We start from the raw sequence: 15350 nt of genomic DNA, 5'->3' as shown, positions 1-15350 counted from the left end.
AATTATGTTCTATTGACAGTTATTTATATATAATACCCTCTCCCCACTAAAACATGTCATTAAAAACCAATAATAAAAATATATCACTGTGTTTACTGCCCAGTGACATGCTTTGTATTATATATATATATACATATATATTAATCATAAGAGATTGTGGGAAACTAGTGGTGGCAATCCTAATTAGAATTTGAATGTTTAGCATTCTATTCTTTAATAGGTCTCCACCTTTATCAGGGTATATTTTAGGCCTACAGTTCATTTCTGAAAGTTTTATTCAGAGTAACTACTGTCAAACAGTTCGTGGTAACGAACTGCAAGTAAGGAGCAACCCGGCTCAATAACCGAAAATATAAAAGCAGTATAAGGAGCATAAGGAGCAATATCAAAACTTAAAACGAGCAGAAATTATTACGTATATGATTGGGTTCGCCCCCTAGTCATTACCTGACTCTTTACGCTAATTTTTTTTTTTTTTTTTTTTACTTTCATCAGAGCTATTTATTCTAATTAACGGCCTTTGTAATTAAGGGGTCATTCTTAAAGAATTGGAACAAAGTTTGAACTTCAGCGTAAAGAGAGAGGTATTGCATAGGGGCGAACCTCCTAATATACGTAATAAAAATATACGAATATAGAAGTTCGTTACGTAAGTCAATTCTTAAGTTACGTCAGATCAAAATTTCAAGAAAGCCATTTAGCCAAAAAAAAGTAAAGTTGATATGCAAATTTTGTTTTAATTATTCATGTACGGTTAGCCAAAATCAAACCTGCATTAATTCAAAAACGTTCAAAAACTTAATAAAAAAACAATTTTTTTTACTGAAAGTAAGGAGCGACATTAAAACTTAAAACCAACAGAAATTATTCCGTATATGAAAGGGGCTGTCCCCTCCTCAACACCTCGCTCTTTACGCTAAGTCTTGACTCTGTCTCACAACTTTATTTTTTAAAACAATAAAAAATTTTAGCGTAAAGAGCGAGGTGTCGAGGAGAGGACAGCCCCTTTCATATACAGAATAGTTTTTGTTCGTTTTAAGTTTTAATGTCGCTCCTTACTTTCTGTTAAAAAAAAAATGTTTTTTTCTCAAGGTAGGAAGGGGCCGTCAAATAACATATTACACTGGCCTATAAGCAAAGCTTATGCATCTAATAGCCTAGTGAAATCTTTCTAGCATTTCCGTCAATCGAAAACACACAACCTTGATAAACTATTGCAAAAGGGCCTACCCTTCCTTAGCCTGGAAAGCCGTCTTGTGTCTATCTTAATTAGCCAAAGCAAGGTCTACGCCTACCAGATATTACTGCTACAATTCTACAATAGATAAATTGTAGATGAATTTCTCAAGTGAATATCATTAAGTTGAAAAATGTTCAACTTCCTAAGTTGCCTGAGTTAAGTGAGTTAAATGAAAGTATAATTTATGTAAAGTAAATTAAGTGAGTTTTCCATGCCAATGTGAATTGGACGAAAAATCAATGTGCATCCGGCATTATGCTTAACTGAAACACACTCACTTGACACGTCTCACTTAAACACATCCTTTTACTCTAAGCCCGGGATTCCCAAGATGTAGGCTTCACTGGGGCGCATAGTAATATTTTGGTGGGTTTTGGGCAGGACGTGCACCCTTTGGCTGACCATACTTTAGAGCCTTAATTTTGAAAAAACAAAAAACATTTTTCATGTGAAGGACGTCACTTTCAATTGCAAAAAAGTAAGGGAGCCATCAATTTTTGGAATTGTGTTTCTTTTTTTTTCTTTTTTTGCAAAGAATGAGCATGGATAAATACCACAACAAGTAAAACAATAGGGAGTTCATCTAGGTCGGGGAAATTCGTTTAAACCTTAAAAATATTTCGGCTTTGTATCCAAGGCGTCCTTACCAAACTACGTATATAAATGAAATAAAACTTACAAAAAAAAGAAAAAATTAAAGCAGCTCCAAGTTTTTTGTTTTATTATGGAAAGGCAGTGTCGTCTTCATCGTTATTTAAAGATCATGGATGTGTCTTGTTTGTTTTTTTTTTTTTTTGGTTTTTTTCCTATCGATCAGATCGAACCCTTGGGAAAGGGCGCATTCGAACAAAAATGAAAAGTAAATAATAATTCATTGAAGCCTTATGCATCTTTACTACAGGCAACGCTAAAGCTTTGCCTCTGACTTAGACAAGTGACTAAGACTTTCAATTTCCTTTCTAATGAACATCCGAAATTATCCAGGTAGAATTATGACGTATTTTTGATGTAACACCTTTAAACTAGATATTGCTTTTTTAGGTCCCACTGCCGTTCTAAGACAACTAAATAATCTTTAAAATTGAGATACATCTATTTGTTCAGGCAGTGAAAAAAACAGGCAAAAAATTCCAGATATTTCGATAACATATACAGCGACTGTCTTCAGTAGAGAAACTAAAAATGAAGTATTTAGTATTTCTACTGAAGACGGTCGCTGTATATGTGACCGAACTATCTGGACTTTTGTACCTGTTTTTTTTTTTCACTGTCTAAATAAATGGATTTACACCCATTTGAAAGTTTATTTGTTCGTAGAATATGGGGATAATTATCCGGGGAGAATTTTCCATGGGGGATTTTTGGCGGGGGGGGGGGGGGTTCGGGGAGGAACGCCTTGCATCAAAAAGATAGATCATAGTATTGCAATGACGTTACACATTGCATAAAAAGTGTTGTATTCAGACAATATTTCAGAAATATAAAATATGGCCTGAGGACTACCCAAAGAATGATACCAAGTTAGTGGCCTTTAAAGCTTCCTTCAGGTAAATACACATAAAATGTTGATTAACAAAATTTAAATGTCGCGAGGGGGTATCAGGATTTAAAAAATGCCTAGGGGGGGCATGCCCCAAAATCGGTTGAGAACCACTGTTCTAGGCTAACTTCATAATCTATAAGACTATCATCTAGAATTATCCCAATCATTATTGATAAACTATTCCAGACTGAAAAATGTGGAATGTAGATGAAGATTCAAGTTCTGATCAAGCGTCAAAAGCTTCCGTGGAAATCTTATTGGTTTATTTTGATAATTCGTTAATTGTTCTTACCAAATTACATTGTATTACTACTGTTTTTACTTTTCCATATCATAAAATAAACTTAAGTAATTGTAAAGTTCTATGCTGAGCCTAAGTTTCCTTGGCTCTGTACACTTTAATGACAAAATTTCCTCTGTAAGTTCAATAACGTAAAATCAGTGCCACGTAAAGTTGTACTAGTGTGAGAGCATTAATTACCATTAATTAACAGAGATCAAATTGTGGCATCATAGGGGAAAGAGCCAGTAGTAAGTTGCTTTGGGTAGAATGGCTTTTGTTGCATAACAGTGACCTATTTTCCTCAATCTGACCTGTCGCAACCATGATTTTCTCTTTTTAAATCAAGTTCTTTGTCCAATTTTCAATATATTTTATCTAGAAAATAAATCAATACATGACAGAAAATTCAAAACCGTGTGCTTAGTGATTGTTGTCTTTCTGCGTAGCAGGGATTTGAATTTATTTAAGCTAAAAATACTTTCTTTTTTGGTGTAACTCTTTCCTGGTAGATTTAAATCAATACATGTCAAAAACTAAATAGAAATAATACCATAGGCTATATCAAAGAACCTTTACGTTTGGGCCAATGATAACGTCATATGATATCTTTTGATTGTTTAATTTAAATGTTTAATTGTATATTTTTATCTTTTTTTAGGTTTTCAGTTTTATAGTGACAACTTAATACTTGGGATAGCTGCATTTCAATTTAGAGTGAATGTTATTCAACAAGGACATTGTTAGTTCCCTTCTGTGGAAGTATTTAGGCAACATGATATCTGTTGAATGTTGAAAACTTTTGACTGGCATAAAAAGTATCATTTCAGTGATTAGTTAAGGCTACAAAAGTGATTATTTCAGGTATCGACAAATTTTTTTTTCTTTTAATCTAAAGATTAAAGCATATTTTTACTGTTAACTAGGGTTTCTTTTTTTATAAGAAAAAGTAAATTTCAGCCTTCTTTAAATTTGATAATGAGAATTCTTTTATCATTTTTTGCTTAGTTAAATTGGTCTTGATTTTTTTATAATAAAAAAATACGGAAAATTCTGAAAACTTTGATTCTGAAAACTATTGTTTTCTTGCTTTGTGCTTAATTTTGTCAGTAGCTGTTAAATTGAAAATTGTATCTGCAAGCAATAAAAAAATTTTGCAAGCGAATTTCCTCGTTTTTGTCTTTGGACCTTATAACAGGGAGTTTAAATAGGTAAGGGTTCCAGGAACATACCTAGGAAGATACTTCAAGACTCAGCCCTCCGCAGGCTACGGATCTTTGAAAGTGTCCTCTTTTTTATATTTTTTTTTTAGCTTTTAGGATTTTAGCTTTCTTTGAATTTGATTATGCAAGATTTTTTTTTTCATTATTTGCTTTATTAAACTGCGGTTTTGAGAATTTTTTATTTTAGTGAAAATGCAATTTCGATCTGTTCTTTTTTCCACAAAGGGAAAAAGTAAGCTTGTTTTATGTAATAAACGATAAAAGCACATTTGAGAAGTTATTTTGAAGAGCTAAATAATTTCATTGCTTGGTACTTACTTTTATCAATAGCTGTTCATTCTTAAATTTATTTGCAGTCGATCAAGAAGTATTTGCAAACGAGTTTCTTTATTTCTGCTCCTGAGTCGGATAAGACATTATTGGTGTTTTATTGGTTACACCCTCTTGACAAAAGGGTGATTTTTTAATTTAGAGTATTTTAATCACTTTTGTTTTCTTTTCTTTTCTCTTACAAATAAAACAAATATATACAATTTATTTGTCTCAATAATGAAAAATTTAAAAGTGATCTTTAAAAACAGAATGATGCTCATAGTTTTTTCTTAGTTTTATCAAAAGCTGTTCTTGTTCTTGTAACTTGTAATTTCGAGTATTATCTGTTCTTCTAACTTGTATTAGCTGTTCTTGTAACTTGTATTTGCGAGCAATTAATTTCATTTGAAAGCAAATATCTTTATTTTACCGCTGAATTGGAATCAATCTATGAAAACTACTCATTAAGGACAGTTGCGTAATTTCATCAAAATCCCTTAGTTGGGCCAATTTTCCCAAATCAAGTGAAAATGACAATGAAAACTGAAAAATGGGTCATATATTACCATAAAGGCAGATATACTAAAGAAACCTGGCTTGTTTCTCTGGATACTTGAGTCATGCAGGCTTATCTTATTTTTGACAAGGTTTTTTTTGTTTTGCAAAAACTGAAATTCGGCTGGGGTTGTAAACTAAGGTCTGGTGGGGTCGAAATTACCCCCCCCCCTGCCCCATAGAAAATTACGCCCCTGATTATGGACCATTTAATTTGCTTGCTGTAATTTGCAATCAGTGTGAACCAAAACAAAGAGGATCTAATAGTTCGTGGTAAGGAGCAAGCGTGAAGAGAGCGGTATTGAGGAGGAGGCAGCCCCCCCCCCTCATATATAAAAAAAATTATGTCTGTTTTAAGTTTTAATGTTGCTCCTTGCATTCAGTCCGAAAAAAAAATTTTATAATTAATTATCTAATAAAAACAATGTTGAAAACTATTTTTATTGGGATTATTTTGCAAAAATGTAATTTGGATTGTTTTTAAGGTGAAAGGCTCTAATTATGCTGTAGAAATTTTTCGATCCTGGTGATTCCAATGGTGCAATTGCAATTTCTAATGAACAGTTTTTCTAAAATGTTGAAGTCCAAGAATTAAAAATAATGAAAGTATACTTTCAGTTCGTGGTAACGAACTGTAAGTAAGGAGCGACCCGGCTCAATGGTAACCGAAACTCTAAAAAACGGAATTTTGCTATTAATAGATACATCAAAAGAATCAGTTTTAATGCTGATTTCAAATATATAAGTTTCATCAAGTTTAGTCTTACTTATCAAAAGTTACGAACCTGAGAAAATTTCGCTGATTTTAGAAAAAAGGGGAAAAGACCCCCTGAAAGCTGGAGAACATTAATGAAAATCACATCATCATATGCAGAGTATATGAAAACCTTATCGTAGTGGTTTCAAGTACCTACCTGCAATAATGTGGAATTTCGCATTTTTTGCCAGAAAGATAACAAATGTGTGTTTATTTGTTTTTTTTTTTTGTTTTTTTCCCCAGGGGTGATCGTATCGACCCAGTGGTCCTAGAATATCGTGAGAGGGCTCATTGGAATGTAAATTAAAAGTTCTAGTGCCCTTTTTAAGTGACCAAAAAATGGAAGGCAACTAGACCCCCTCCCACGCTCATTTCTTCCCCAAAGTCACCCGATCAAAATTTTGAGATAGCCATTTTTTTTCAGCATGTTCGAAAATATTATAAATATGTCTTTTAGAATGACTTAAAACCCCGAAGTCCCCGGGGGGAGGGCTGAAAGTTTTGAACTTTACCCCATGTTAACATATAGTATTGGTTATTGGGAAGTATACAGACGTTTTCAGGGGGGATTTTTTATGGTAGGTGGGGGGTGAGGGGGGGATCGGGGGCTATATGGGAGGATCTTTCCGTGAAGGAAGTTGTCATGGGGGAAGTGACATTGCTATGAAGGGGCGTCGGATTTCCCATCATTATTAAAGAAAAATATCAGAAATTAAATGAAAAAAATAAGTTTTTCAACTGAAAGTAAGGAGCAACATCAAAACTTAAAACGAACAGAAAATTTTACGTATATGATTAGGTTCACCCCCTAGTCAATACCTTGCTCTTTAAGCCAAAGATTTTTAAGTACTTTCATAAGAGCTATTTATTCTAATTAACGGCCTTTGTGATTAAGGGGTCATTTTTAAAGAATAGGGACAAAATTCAAACGTCAGCTTAAAGAAAAAGGTATTGACTAGGGGCGAACCCCCTAATATACGTATTAAAAATCTATGAATATAGAAGTTCGTTACGTAAGTTAATTCGTAAGTTACGTATATTTATTACTAATAAAAAACGTTCTTAAATAAAATTAAACAAGTTTTGAGAAAGCCATTTAACCAAATAAAAGGACAGCCCTTTTCATATACGGAATAATTTCTGTACGTTTCAAGTATAACCGCCGTTCCTTACTTTCAGTTAAAAAAACTTGTTTTTTTTTATTTAATCTTATGATAAGTTCAAGATTCTATGCAGCATTGTGATAGAAAAATTGCAATAGTTGCTCGAATTTTTGGAAATCATATGAACTACAAATCTTAAATCGGTTAACATTTTTGTTTACTGATTTAGTTGCATTCTTATTTGCATCTTCTTAACCAATGAGAACGTCTCAGTAAATATTTAAAAGTGCTGAAAATTACTAATACGGTTCAAGTTTATTCATTTTTGTTTAATTTCCTTTTTTTCCTACAAGTGGAAAAATATATACCATCTGTTTTTGTATTGATAATAGAAAATCAGATTTGATCAGAGATTTTTAAAAGCTCCATTATTCTCTTGTTTGCGCTTATTTTCATCAAATGCTGTTCGTCTATCGCGCATTTTTTGAGCAATGAAAATATGTTTCTTGCTGTGGAATTACTTATATCGGTAGATGTTAAATCGTATTTGTAAACAGTAGGCCTACACGTTTTTGCAAACAAATTTTTGTGTTATGGATGCTGAATCTGATCATACAGACTCTAGGTGTTTCATTTGCAAACCAATGACAACCAGAAAAAAAAAATAGAATCAATCAAAAGAAAACACTCATTGAAGACTTGCATACAATTTTCTTCTGCCAAAGAAAATAGAATAAATAAAAATCTTCCGTTAAGAGATACTGGTTTAAAAATTCCTTGCTAAAAACTATTTCATTTGTTTGAAAACCTTTTTTCAGCCAATGAGGACCATAATGAATATAATTTATCAATAAAAAATATTTATTGAAATCTTTTTTTTTAACTTACGAGAACCAGAATGAACAGAATAAATAAATGGAAATTGCTCATTAAAAGCTATTTTAATTGGTCTGGACCGTTTTCAGGCTCTGGGAACCAGAACGAAAAGAATCGATAAATTAAAACTACTTTTTACTTACTTGTACTTGTAGTGGGAATCAGTTGTTTCCACCGTGCCTGACATCGAGGATCTTCGAGACTTGTTCGGACCATGTAGCATGGTCTGGTGCCAGCTGCTCTGCAAGTTGGTGCTATAAGGTTTCTCATCCTTGTCAGAACTTCCTGAATGTTTCAAGGTAGTCTCAAGATCTAATTTAGCCAAGTTCCGCCGGTTTTCCGCTGTCCTTCTTTGTGTCTATTCCACAAGGTGAGGGGGCTCAGCTGGAAAGATTCGACGAGACAAGTACTGTGGTGGCTTCCGTAAGACAAGGCTTAATCATTTCAGTCGGTGTTCTTTAATCTTGAGTACAACGTTTCCCTTGGTGCCCCACATTTGTCGTATGCTCACGTTTTATATGCGGTGACGCAGTTGTATCCTGAGGATACTTCTCAGACAGGTATGCCCAAACACCTTTGTATTTTCATGCAGTTTTTTCACCGACCAAGTTTCGCATCTGTAAAGAAGGATGGGTCGAACCAGAGCCAAGTAGATTCAAACTTTAATGCATAAACTAATTTCACGCTGGTTCCACAATGGCTTTCTGAGGGGGGCAGAGACCGTCTGTGCTCTCTGTAGTCGCTGTTGGATATTGGCGTCTGAGGATCAACCAATACAAAGCTAGGAGTCAAACTATGTGAAGCTGTTGACCCAATCCAACTGCACTTGGTTTACAACTAGCAAAAAAGGATCAGTGTGGTTTATTACCATAAATTTTATCATCCCTGTACTGACTTTCAGACCAATGCGACCTACCCATGTCACGACATCATCAAGCATAGTTTGGGCTTTCTCTGGATCTGAGAGGATTCCGACGTCATCATCGTAGTCAAGGGCTTCAAGTGAATGGTTCTCTCCTATCTTAACTCCTAGGCAAGAACCCGATCTCAAGAACCCAATCAATACGGTAGTGAACAGAGTCGGGGGCAAGATGCAGCCATGTTTCTATCCGAGCTCAACAAGGAATTTCTCAGTCTCTTCTCTGTAAGCTAGAACTTTGCTCACTGACCCCTCATTGTATGCTTTAAGCAGTTCAGAGGTATTCCGTCATTTTCTATAATTTTCCAAAGTTTTTGGCGAGTGATCGAGTTGAAGGTGGCAATGAAGTCCAGAAATATCTGAATCAGGGGTAAGTTATACCGATAATGAGGCGAAGTGCAAAAATAGCGTCAATGCAGCCTCTATCCGGACAAAAGCCGGCTTGGTTTTCACGGGTTCTTTTCTCCATTTCTCCCTTGAAGGTGTTAAGGAGAATAATCCCAAATATTTTTGCCGAAATGTCAAATGGACTTATTCCTCGACAATTTTTGCACTCAGTTTTGTCATCTTTCTTACAGAATGGGAGAATGGCTGATGTTTTTTAATCCTTTCGGAAAGTTTGGTCCTCCACACTTTTTCAAGGATACCACTAAGCTGTTCCGCAGTGATCTCGCAACACTGTGTGTATCGTTCCAGGGAGTCCGTCTTAGCCTGTGGTTTTGTAGTTTTTCAGACGCTTAATCTCTTTTATAATTTCCGGTTTTTTTGAGGCGGTCAACTCGACATTATAAGTTCTTTATGGGCACTAGAGAGGAAACCGCCAGGAGATCATGATGGTTATGGGTTAAATATGGTTTGGGAGTGATTTTTTCATCTGGCCAAGCACTTAATCTGACAACTAATGATTTCCTGATATGCCTTTGAAAACTTCGGACACTGCAGCTTTCCTACCAGTCGATTCCTTGTAAATCTGGTAGAACTTTCAGGTGTTATGCGCTTGTGCTGCTTTCTCTAATGACAACGCACTCTTCCCACTTTTTGTGTTGGTCTAGACGAGGAAAGCGCTTGACCGATCTGCAACTCCTTCGCAACATCTTCGGGGCCGCTCATCTTTTTCCTTCGCTCTTCGAATGTTAAAAGGGTTCTTTTTGTAATCTAATGCTGTCGTTTTATTTTCCTTCAGCAAAGGGTCTTGTCAGTGGTCTGTCTCATCGCTATTTTGAAGATCTCCCATCTCTGTTCAGACTTGCAGTTTTCCTCCTCTGTTTAGTTTAGGGCATCGAAACGGTTCGTCAGTTCCATCTTTAGTGCTTGCCGAACATCTTTATCTTGTAGCTTACCAATGTCAATTTAGGCTTTTGGTTTATTCTTTCTTTAACCTATAAGTTGCGGTACGATTTTTACATGGACAAGCCTGTGATCAGACCCGGATTTTGAGCCTGTGTCTGCACCTTTATAATAGTGTGAGTCCCATAATGAACTTATCAAGCGTTCGTGGACGAGAAGGAAGTCAATTTGGGCCTTAGTAACACCTCCATTTGGGTGCCACGTCAATAGATGGCTTGTCTTATGCTAAAATAGGGTGTTGGTGACAGCAAGATTATTCATCAAGACATAGTTTACCAGTCTATGCCTATTTTCGCATTTGTGTCCCATTCCCAACTTTCCAAGGACTTGGGTGGTGGTCTGATCATTCCGGTCGATTTTCGTGTTGAAGTCCCCAGCAACAATCAGGAAGTCTCGTGTAGCAACTGAAGAAGACAATTTCTGCAAATTCGCATAGAATTCATCCTTAGCGGCAACAGTGTCTTCGTAAGTAGGTATGAAAACCGATCGATGAAAACTATTAATTGAAAACTACTTCACTGGTATACAATTTTTTACACTTAAGAGAAACAGAGAAATTTGAACCAGTAAACGAAAAGTGCTTATTAAATACGATTTCATTTGTCTGTAACTTGTCTATATTGAAAACTATCTTGTTTGTATATAATTTTATGAACTTCTGAAATCCAGAATGAACAGAATCGACCAATGCAAATTGCTTATTAAAAACTATTTTATTTGTCTGCAATTTTATCAAGCCAATGGGAAAAAGAATAAATAGAATCCATCAATAGAAACTACTCATTTAAGAATATTACATTTGCATATGACTTTTCTACTTACGAGAACCAGTGCCAATAAAAAGTTTGGAAATTTCGGACATAGACAATATGCTATTTTGACAATCTGGATCCACTTAAACTGTTTTCATTTATTTCAATATTAGTAGCAGTAGTAGTTGTACTAGTAGTAGCAGCAGTAGTTGTACTAGTAGTAGCAGCAGTAGTGGCAGTAGTAGTAACAGCAGCAGTAGTAGCAGTCGCAACTTGTCAGAGTTGCAGTTATGAGTTGTCACGGTCACATGTAGCCGCAGTCACTATTTCAAGCAGTTGCAGTATTAGTTACAAGTAGTCGCAGTCTCCAGGAGTCACAGTCGGTGCGTCAATTATTTGTAGTCTCAATCACTAGTAGTTGCATCAGTAGTCGTAAGTAGCTCCAGACGCAGGTAGTTGTTGCAGTCAAAGTTGCATGTATTAACAATCACAGCTCCAAGTAGTTGTAGTCGCAATCAAAAGTGGTTAGAGTGGTCGTCGCAAATATTGGCAGTTCCAAGTAGTGACAAACGCAAGCAGTTTCAGTCGTAAACGGTGACAGTAGCAGTAGCACTAGTAGTAGTTGCAGTAGCAAAGGTAGAAGTTGTAGTAGCTCTGAAGGGTTCAATTTAATACCCTCAGCCGTTCTTGAGATATTGCTGAAATGCCCTTTTTAGTGTTTTGGGCGATACAACCCTCATACCACTGTAGATAAATTTAGACAGAACAATCATTCCCTATCTCAACCATTTGACAAAGCCGGACCGAGATGCAAGTGCTCTGGAGAACATTTAAACAAGCAGAGACATTAGCGACATTAGATTTTTTCACGTGTAGACAAGTCAGATTTCTCTTAAACGTAAACTTGGCTTCACCTTTGTAACCCTGACTTTTAAAGAATCTAATTTTAAATTAATTTATTCCAATACACATATAAGAATCAGTAAATAGTAGTGTAATGTTATTATTAGATGTTTTTAGAAATTACAAGTTGGTTTCAGAACCTCGAGTTGGTTTCAAAGGAGTTATGAGAAAGTTTCTGCCAAAATACGTGTTCCAGGGTGATATACACTGGACCGCTGATGGTAGATTAAATGGGGGAGTTGTTTGTACGCGCCGAGAATGTAGTAGCCAAAAATTATTGAGTTTGATTATAATTTCAAAATTTATATAAAGATATGCGTTTTGATTCCGTTCAACATGCACCTCAAAATTCCCTAAAAGCTTCACCTGAATGCCTTGAGTCATTTTAGATTTATTGCAGATACTTTCTTTTAAAATCCATGTTTAATTAAACATTGTCCAAACTAGAATATTAGTTGGCACGCTAGACTTGAAGTCCTATGTCCGTGAGGACTGGGCCTCGAGTCCTGGTGCCTCTGGTTATTTGTTTCAGAACGGGGGTCAGTGGCGTGACTCTGTAAACTCAGCCAGATTCGACACAGCTCAAAATGGATTCCAGGAGGAATCGAGTTTCTTTTCGAGTTTCTTTTTTTTTATCTCGTCTGGAGAATTCAGGGGAAGATAAACGGAACGGGTTTACGAAAGCACAGGATGGCTGGCCCCAACTCTCCATTGGACTTCCAGGATGAAAGGCCATGAAACGGATATTAGTATAGTCGGTTATGAATTTAGACTCCAGTGCCACATAATTTATCTTTACTTTTTAATATAACCATAGCACCTTTTGCTATGGTTAGTCAACATCCCCCTTAACATGCCCAGAATCTTCAAATTGATGCTCTAAGCCGTTCCTGGGAAACTGCTAAAACGCCCTTTTGACTACCTGCATGCACATAGTGTGTTTTGATTTAGTTCAACATCCCCCTAAGTATTGTCTGACATTTTCACCTTAATACCCTTAACCTCAGTGCTAGTATTAATCGTAGTAGTAGTAGTAGCAGTATGGACATAGCGCCATTTGGTTAGTTCAAGATCCCCCTTAACATGCTCTGATAGTTCCAACTTAATGCTCTAAGCCATTCATGACAGATTGCTGATACGCCCTTTTGACAACCTGCATAAACATAGTGTGTTTTCATTTAGTTCACAAATCCCCTTAGACATTTCCTAAATTTACACCTTAATACCGATAGTCTCAGTAGTAGCTGTAGTAGTAGCAATTGTGATAATGTGGCCCTACCACCTTTTCGTCAGTTCAATATCTCCCTCAACATGTCCGTGAAATTTCAAATTAATACTTTAAACCGTTCCAAAGATAGTGATATGCTGTTTTGATAAAATGCATGTACGCAGTTTATTTTTATTTAGTTCAACCCCCCCCCCCCCCCAGCATTCCATTAATGTTTCAGCTTAATACCCTTAGCCTAAGTACCAGTAGTAGCAGTAGTAGTTGTGCATTCAAATAGTGCCTTTTCCTTAGCCAACATCCCTCTCAACATTCTTTGGTTGTTTCAACACAATGCTCTAAGCCTTTTGGCTAGTTCAAAATTCCCCTCGACGAGCCTTGAAAATGTCAAATCAATACTCTTAGCTTTTCCTGATATATTGCTGATGCTTACTTCCTTTTGACAACCTGCATACACTTAGTGTGCTTCGATTGAGTTCAACATCCCTCTCACCATGTCCATAGAACTTGGCCTTACTAACCTTGCCCGTAGTAGAGGTATTGGAACATCAGTAGAAGTAGTACTAGTAGCATGCACATATTGCCTTTTGGTTAGTTCAACATATCCTGAAAGTTTCAATTTAATTCCTGACACATTGCTGGTACATCTTTTAGCCAAGATGCATGCACATAGTAGTTTTGATTTATTTCAAATTCCCCCTAAATATTCCCTGAAACTTTCACCTTAATACCATTAGCCTCAGTAGCAGCAGTAATCATAGTAGCAGTAGTAATAGCAGTATTAGTAACAGCATGCACGTAGTGCTTTTTGGTTAGTTCAGCATCCACCTCAAAACACCCTTAAAGCAGTGGTGTAATTTCTTCAAAATCCCAGGGGGGAAGCAAATTTGGAGCCAATTTTCGAAAATCAAGTGAAAATGACAGTGAAAACTGAAAATTGAGCCATATAGTACGAGGGTATTTGTAGTGCAAGGGTTGTGAGTTATGCCCTGGGGGCATATAAGGTTTATATAGAAAGTTGTTGTATATGATTTATAGAATAGATTTTAGTCTTCCTCAAATCCAATTTTTATTTACAAGATATTCTACCTATTCATGAGGTAGAAACTTTGCGAGTCACTGGCTGGACACTGGTCTTCTTCATTATTCATCAAGAGAAGTAGAAATCTTGTAAAGACGAAATGACTGTGGTATTTCAGAATCCTTGCAGAATAGTTGAAATATCTAAGAGCTATGTTTTTCTAAAAGAATTAATAATCAAAATTAGTATTATTTTTATTCCTCGAAAATTACCGTATACAAAACTTCGAATACCGCATCACAAAGTTAAGCTTTCATCTTTTGAATACTGATGCTAGTGGAAAAACAACTACTTCGGGTAAACTTCAGAAGTATATTTAAATTGCAGGATGTGGCTCTAGTTATCGTGAATGAAAAATCAACTTATCCACTCTGTGTGGACTGAGGCCATTTCTCTTTTAAGTCACTATCATAGTCACTATCAGGCCTACCACCAAAAAGAGTCTTTCTGCGGTCACACTAGTCGCAGGAATTGCGGTCACACTAGTCACACAAGTGCGGTGACGTACGCAATTTCATCGCGATTGTGTCTTCGGAACAGAAGAATGTTGCCGTCACCGTCGTCTTCGGTTTCTTCCTATGTCTTCAAAAGGATGAAGTATAGTGCAACTTGATTCCTGATTGGTTCCAGCTCTTCCCCATTCGCTTCTCTTTTTTAGACAACTTTCTTGTTCTCTGTTGCCGTCACCGTCGTCTTCGGTTTCTTCCTATGTCTTTAAAAGGATGAAGTATAGTGCAACTTGATTCCTGATAGGTTCCAGCTCTTCTCCATTCGCTTCTCTTTTTTAGACAACTTCCTTCTTCTCTTTTTAGCCTTCTTTTTTTGGCAATGTTTCTTCAACCTAGGTAAATGTCAAAGAAAATCATTTTTTCACACGACCTCTTTTCCGCACCACCCAAGAGGTAGAGGTCATGGCGTGTTTTTTTATAGAGGTATCGCCATTAGCCACTAATCCTCTGCTTAATTTTCATTAAAAAGAATTATTGAAAATTTCAATGATTGTTTTTAAGGAAAACTGATTAAAAACAAGTTCTTACTAAGCCAAATTAAATGAATGTATTTTTAAAAAAGAATATTTAGTGTGGTCCACTTAGCCTCCCTTAGAGCCCATGGTTTACATTTATAAAATTCACATATGTTGTTCATAATGTTTAATACAAAACCTCTTTTCAATATCGTCCATGAGGTAGAGATCTAGGTACGTTTTTTTTAGAGGTTTCGGCGGTTTCTTTTA

At 35.9% G+C, this 15350-nt stretch overlaps 1 protein-coding gene across 1 annotated transcript in view; it reads left to right on the top strand.

Annotated features, from left to right (window-relative positions):
• tipE (temperature-induced paralytic E) overlaps window positions 1-4540 on the top strand; it is a 48386-nt gene extending 43846 nt beyond the window's left edge. Inside the window, exon 3 of the mRNA XM_089096579.1 lies at window positions 3725-4540. The gene's annotated coding sequence lies outside the window, so the exon portion shown is untranslated. The remainder of the gene's footprint in view (window positions 1-3724) is intronic.
• The last annotated feature ends 10810 nt before the right edge of the window (window positions 4541-15350 follow it).

The sequence above is a fragment of the Artemia sp. Qi Xiang Cuo genome, chromosome 1 (assembly GCF_049724085.1).
Source record: "Artemia sp. Qi Xiang Cuo chromosome 1, ASM4972408v1, whole genome shotgun sequence".
Taxonomy (NCBI): Eukaryota; Metazoa; Arthropoda; class Branchiopoda; order Anostraca; family Artemiidae; genus Artemia; species Artemia sp. Qi Xiang Cuo.
Note: the sequence above shows the minus strand (reverse complement) of the source record. Positions and strands in the feature narration are given on the sequence as shown.